Source organism: Anser cygnoides, chromosome 1, assembly GCF_040182565.1.
Source record: "Anser cygnoides isolate HZ-2024a breed goose chromosome 1, Taihu_goose_T2T_genome, whole genome shotgun sequence".
Taxonomy (NCBI): Eukaryota; Metazoa; Chordata; class Aves; order Anseriformes; family Anatidae; genus Anser; species Anser cygnoides.
This window is the reverse complement of record NC_089873.1, coordinates 66006461-66013658: the sequence shown is the minus strand read 5'-3', so window position 1 is coordinate 66013658 and position 7198 is coordinate 66006461. Positions and strand designations below refer to the sequence as shown.

Genomic DNA, 7198 nt, shown 5'->3' with positions numbered 1-7198 from the left:
GTTTAGCGCTTTAATCATTAGACAGGCGCTCCCGACAGCGGGCTCCGTGGGCTCGGCGAGTTAAAGTGTAACTGCCCCCCTTGGCAGCCCCCGGCCAGGAGCCCCGGCTCGTGTGACCACGGGCGCCAGCTCCCCACACCGGGTCTGCCAGCTCCCACTGCCTGCTCGGGCAGGGATGTGGGGCAGGCCCCAGCTGTGGGATGGCACACGGGGGGTGGCAGGTGCCCCCAGGGCCACCGTGGGGCACCGAGCCCGTGCTGGGGGTCCGGGGCTACGTGGTTAGTGGAGGCGTGAGGCCATGGCCACGGCCATAGCCAGACAGTGAGGTAATCTGCCCCCGGCCCCCTCCTCTCGGACCAAGTCTCTCAGTCTCTTCTACTTGGCTTAGACCCCGAGGCGAAGAGTTGTGCATCCTTTCCAAAATTTTTATCGGCATGAATTATGACAACTCTGGATATTCTTGTTGTCTGTTCGAATGGCCAATCCCTTCCTCAAGTCTTACTTAATTCTTGGCCCCAGCTGCTTCCTGTGGTAACAAGCTCCGCAGCATAATTAAACGTGGTCTGTGACAGCAACCGTGCCAATGGCTTCAGCAGGGGCAGCAGTGCATGTGTGTGCATGTACACATGTCCATGCACATGGGTGTGCACACATGCGTGTGCAGACCGGGGCATGCAGGAGGTGCAGCGGGAGCAAGCATCACTTTGCCACAACAGCAGCAACCCCAGGGAGTGGCCACCCCACCAGGCCCTCCGTCCAGATCAGTGCCACAATGCTGATGTCCCATGGATGTGGCAAGATGTCCCCAAACAGCTGAGCATTCACTGCCGGTTTGGGGGAAAGGACACGTGGGGCCCTGTCAGAGACAACAGAGGGGCTCACATCAGTGGGTAGCGGCAGAGGTCGGGGCTAACAGGGGCAGCCCCTTCTCCCTGCCCAGGCCCCAAGCCCCATGTCACAGCCCACAGCAGCTATACCCACCCCTATCCCTGGGTCTATCTATCCCTGGGTCTACCTGTCATGGGCCTGATGCCCCATGGAGGTTTCCTTTCCACAGGGACCTCCCCATTGCTTCAGCTGTGTGTGTACAAGGTCGGTGGGCATCCTCATCCTCCCCTTCACCTTGCTGAGAGCCTCTCCACGCCACTGCTGGCATGGGGTGATGCAAACTGGCTTTTGGGGCAGGCAACACGCTCCTGGCTGGGCAGGTGACCAGGAATGTGCTGACAGCATCAAGCCAGGAGGGTGCGACTGGTGCCGCTGGGGAAGCAGGCAGTGCCTGCTCGGGGTGGGAAGCATCACCCTGCAGGAGGGTAACTTGGGGTGGCCGCTAGGGACACGATGTGTGTCTCCTGGGTGCACAACTTCCCATGGGTAGAGCTCATACAGCCTCAGGACAAGCACTATTTAGAGCCAGCAAAACCACAGCACCCTTCCTGCTTTTATTTCTGGGTCCCACAAAACCCTGAGATGAGCTGAAGAGCGTAAGCGAGGCTTGGGATGATCTCTGTAGCTGCTGGTTTGGCTGCTTGCAAACCAAACAAGTGACAATAAAGCCTTTGTGTGAAAATCATTGCATTCTGTTGGCTCCAGAGCACCCTTTGATAACAAATGCCTTTGGTTAATAGTCTCACCTTCACAGCTCAGCCCAAGGGGAACATAAAAACAATTCTTAGACACAGTGGTTTTTAAACAAGTATGCATAGCATTGGTAATATTGGGCTTACACAAACATCAGCATTAAAGTTTCCTTGTCTGTCTATTTTGTGTGATATAACAACTGAAGCAGCAGTGCAGCCACAAGATACAAGGAGAAGAAACCACGTGGCAGAAGATGGTTCTCTTCATAGGCACTCAGATGTTATGTTGACTGTGGTCTGAGGGCCCAGGCACTAGACAAAGGGCTGCACGCAGATACTGGTGCTCCCTGGCACATTTCAAGGGCTCAGTCAGAAAAATAGTGCCCACAGTGTATATTTATGCACTCAATGAACTAAAGACATAAGACAACAAGTTCCAGCTCAGATTGCAGTCATTTATGCTTGTAAGGGTAAAACTAAAGACAGAGTTGCCCCATGTAGTTTAAGTTTAATTGTTTTTGTGTTCCATATTTTCTCTGGTCAACTTCCTCAAGAAAGTCATGAATGAATTTGCAGCTTGAGGCACTGATCTTCCAGGATGCACAGAACACCTACTGGCTAACACAAGTCACGGCATCTGAAGTTGAGCCAAAATCACTAAATACTTCAACAGATCCTGGGACTGTAATTATATACACCTGCCAAAGAGGAAAAAAAAGAAAATCTTGTGATTCATGCCCCAAAACATGATGCTTGCTCACATGCACAAGATCTTGTTTTCACTTGGGAGGCTTTTTGTTTGGTGGATTTGATTCTTGTTTCTGAGGCTTTCAAGTTCACTGAAGCTCCGTTTTTCTTTGCCTCTCTCCAGCAATGAGAGCTGGAATTTTTCTTTAATTTTTTGGTACATGCAGATGGGGACCTTCTTTCCCTTGCGGGGCACTGGGACTGTCTTTTGAAGAACCAAGCATCATGAAAGATAGTCACATCACATTCAACACTTTCAACTTTTGGCTGGTATATCATCCATTTTATAGAAGCATGAATAACCTGTACACAAAGACCTATAAAGAGTGAATGGGCTTTTGGGTGGTGCAGAGGGCCCAGATCCATCTCTATTGACATTTAATGAATGTATAAAATTGGGCTGCAGGGGTGACTGCATCACTCATTGTCAGAGGGTTACAGGAACCTTTCCAAGCACATGGAAGAGATACTCCAAGGATCAGTCACCTTTTCATTGCCTGACTTGCAGATGGTATGTGTGGACAGAACCCTAGCAAAGGCAAGGAGGGAAAGTGACCTTCAAGTGCTTCTGTTGATTTGCTCTCTATCCTCTTCAATTTCCTTAGCTCTTCCTTACTGAGAAGACGTTGGCAGTTAGTGGTGTCAGCATTTTGGTGAGGATGTGCTTTGAGACACCTGAGAGGCAGGAACCTGGTCATGCCTGGCTCTAAGCTGGGCACAAAGCTATTGCTGCTCCCCTTACTCTTCACATGGTCAGAGGTTCCCAGATGATCCCTTACAGACTCGCTGCATAGTGCCAGGCTGCAACACACCCCGCAGCCACGCAGCTCAAAGGTCTCCATCGCGTCTGAACTTGCCGAGATATCATCTTAAGATTGCACACGTAATGATGAGCACAAGCGATATTGTTGTGCTGAACAAGGTCTCTTACCAGAAAAACAAAAACAGGGAAAGTTGGCGTCATCGTCTCTAACCCCTGTCGCTACTCAGCTGTGAGCGAGTGCAAAGAAAAGCTCTGGGTCAGCATTAGCTGGGATGACTTTGCTGTGTGGGTCTAAGACTGATTTCCCAATGAAGTCACGCTCCAGTCTGTCACCTCACACAAAGGAAGCCTCTGGGTCATCCGCGGTGATATTTGTCTGCAGCTCTATAGATAGCTTTGATCTACTCTTCTGACAGATGAACATAAATAATTGTGCTGCCACTGTTGTTTTCAGGAGTCATCACTTCATGCACAATGGGATCAAATTAAAGCCTCCAACCATAAGGGCGCGGATCAGCCTTTCACTGCCACCTTGAAGTCATTACGCCCCACTTGGGTCACTCACAGGCCAGGGAAGGTTGCAGGGGCTGATGTGGCACCAGGAGCTCCATGTCTGACACCGACTGCATAGCAAAACACTCGGTCCTGCCACTGGTGCTCCTCTGCCTCTCCTGGGCTCACAGGCTGGGTGGTGAAGAGCTGTGGGCGTACAAACAGGTGGCAGGGGTCTGAAGGCACAGGGTTGGTGGCGGATGTGGATTCCCCATGGAAGCTCTGAACTTGTTGTGTTTTGCTGACAAATCCCTGTTTTCTTGGGCTGACTCCAAGCCGCTGCACCCCAGTCCAGCAGAGGACCTGCTCTGGGCTCGAGGTGTTCCTGCCAAACTAACACAGGAGGACCCTTTGGAATGTAGGAAGTACAGTTTGTGGTGCACAACGTCATCACCGTGATGGAGAACTTCAAAGGCCAGTTTCTTTTATGTCTGCTCAGAACAATGCCTCACACCTCTAAAATCATTAGAAAAAATAGGGGCCTTACAGCACTATATAACTAAAAAAAAAGGTCACAGAAGAGTTTGCAGAAACCAGAGAGGGCTGAGCAGTTTGGTTCCTGTTTTCACTTCAACCACCAGCAGCACCATTTGCTGGGGGGCAGCAGCTCCTCCATTTGTCATGCCCATCCGATAACTTCAAAAGCAACCGGCAAACCCCTCCATTTTAAAATTCAAAACTGTTAAACTTAAGATAAAAAGTAAGTGCTGTTTTCTGAGACACACCAAAAGCTGACAGTACTGAAGAGTTGGAAGCCACCGCCTTAGAGCATTTTGCTAGCCTGTCATCTGAGCAGACAATGCAAGCAGTTGAGTTACTGCCCCTTCACAAATTGCTGCAAGTTAGCTGAGCTTCAGTAATTGGCAGAATGCATGCTCTTACCCCAGTGCTAATCTAAGTCAAGTACGTCAGCCTGAACAGTAGCTGCCAGCTACCATTGTCCTCTCCTCACTTGCTGAGTAGCAGAAAGACCTTGCCACGGTCATATATCATTCTCAGTGGAGATTCGTTTGTCCATACAATCCTCTGTTGTAGGACCTACTCATATGCAGAGAATCAAGGTAACAGCATGACTTCCTGCTTATCCCGGTTCATTTTACATCTCTGGGAGCCCTGAGACTCTGCAAAAACACCAGTACTCACCAGTCACGCCAAGCACAGTGAATAGGACATCTTGGGAACAGAGCCAAGCCCCACACAAGCCCATTAATATCTCTGTAGCATAATGCAACTGAGGTGGTAGCAAAGTATTTAAAAAAAACAAAACCAAAAAAACAACCCACCCCACTTAACAACAACAAAAAAGAAGAAGCTAAAGGAGGGCCAAGCAATCTCACTCCTGTCTTCAGTAAAGATTCCTGTCCTGTACTGAGCACTGAACTTTGATGAAGCCAGTCTTCTCTGGGTGTGCTCTGCCCAGGACAGGCAAAACCAGCCACTAACTGCACTCTCTGGCCAGAGCTTTGGATCAATCCCCACCCACAATAACCCAACACAATGCTATGTTTCCTAAGAGGAGAAGAGAGCAATGATTTTTACATTCTGGTAAAAATTGTGGTGTTTTCTGCTACAGCTGGAAGTGTCTACTATTAAATATCAAGCAACTGCTGATAATACTCAGGTTGCAGGCTGCCTGGTCCAGGTGGAGTGACAGTTTTATTGTGCATTCACATTTGATCTTATCCACAGTAAGCAACACACAAAGCGCCTTCCCTGTGAACAACCAAGCATACCTTGGCTCCAGTGGGTGCCACGGCTGGGTGCTGCTGAGCCCCAGTGCCTGTGAAAACAACCTCACACAGCTACTGCTTGGACTGGGAAAACATCCCTGAAGCTGAAGTGAGCTACTTTACAGCAGTCAAAGGTATCAGTACAACATACTCCTGATTTCAACATAGCAATAATTCCAGGTAACCTTGGTAGCCACACTTTGCTTGCTCAAACTTTAATGATTACTACCACCAAAATACTAATAGAAACTATTAATGGTAAATTAATCCAAACCACAGTGGCTTGAACTGCAGACTAAAGTCAAACAAGGACCGAAAAATAAGATGCTGAAATCACTTACCTCCTTCTGCACTCCACACTCAGGCTTTAAGTCACACATGCATGTATTTCACATGTCCTCCAAGTCATTAAACACCTGATAGAACATACCACTGCTCCTACCAGCAGCAGTGTAGAAGCAGATGCAAAAATTTGCCCCTTCTGTGGGACAGCGGTCACTCCAGCAGGCAGAGCCTCACATATCTTATGCAGGACTCTGTAGGAGGATGGAGTAACCTGGAATAGCCTGGCTGAGAAAGGCAATGCATTTAAAAGCCAGTAAGGAAAACTAGAGAAAGCACATCACTACCACCACACTAACATCAAGTCAACTCTCCCTTTAAGTCCTTGCCTCCCTAGCAAGACTCAAACACCTGATCTGCTAGAGGAGGATTTCAGTTACCAGACCCATTGGAAACAGGTGGAGGCAATTCACTCTCAAAGACCCATCAGGTGGGGAGGTGCCCATGCGTGGAGGCAGAATCAGGGCTGCTCACAAACACTGCTGAGTTGTGGAGGGCTTTGCAGCCTTGCACATCCCTGCTAGGTGTTTGGTGGAGAAGGGTCAGACACCTCTGCCAAGAGGAGGAGATAAGCACTGAAGCACAGTGAAGGCTTGGGCATGTGCAGGGGTATGGCTGAAGGGAATTAGATTGCATTTTTACACCTGCAAAACTAAGCTGAGACAAACACCCAAATAAGCGCTTGATATACATAGCCCCCAAATAAAAAGATTTTTCTCATTGGCCTAAACAAAGGAACACTAGCACAGAGAGAAGAGATGATCCCAAATTTAGCTCTGGATCTGGATGATATATATGTGCTTGCTGTGCCAGACTAAATCCCCTGTTCCAGGCACTTGTGGGCTGTGGAATTTGAAGTCTGGGTCTTCCCAAATGTCAGGATCTGGTTCATTTTAGAGTCAAGTCAGAGCAGATTTGAGTTCATGTCTCCTGAAAAGTATGGAAGGACTTTGAGGCAATTCCTTCTTTATAGGAACAGCCTACTTGGTGTCTAGGAGGTCACTGATGTGAGGGACAATTTACAGAATCAAAGCAGTGAGAGCCTTGCAATGCAGAACTGGTGGCCTTGGAAAAAGCACAGATGACAGCAATGCTAGGGCTTATGTAATTACTGATTTGAAGAAATCATTGCATCCTGCACACTTAATGAAGGAAAGGTTCAGCAAGAGAACAGTTGGGTAAATACATCACTGAAAATTGCATCATGGACCCATCAAGCATGGAGTCATGTAGACTTTTTAATTTCCAGACCTTTGGCATTGCAAGCTTAGCATTCTTTAAACACGTTTTTCTGTATGCAGCTGTATATATATATATATATATATATATACACACTATCATACAGATGTACACAGATACACAGAGATGCATGCACACATGCACGTCAATGCATTGAGCTACAGATGACACGCTGTTTAAAGCTAAAAACAGTTTCTATGTGTTATATAACTGAGTTTAAGTGCGTTCATATACATTCCAAGACT

General features: G+C 48.1%; 1 long non-coding RNA gene across 2 annotated transcripts; it reads right to left on the bottom strand.

The window, feature by feature from the left end:
- Window positions 1-479: 479 nt before the first annotated feature.
- LOC136791015 (uncharacterized) lies at window positions 480-6991 on the bottom strand. 2 transcript variants are annotated; one of them, XR_010832095.1, is made up of 2 exons: window positions 5714-6991; window positions 480-4763 (listed from the first exon to the last, which is right to left on the bottom strand). It is a non-coding gene; the product is annotated as an uncharacterized lncRNA (long non-coding RNA). The 2 variants fall into 2 exon arrangements; XR_010832096.1 differs by having other exon boundaries at window positions 480-4098.
- Between the last annotated feature and the right edge of the window lie 207 nt (window positions 6992-7198).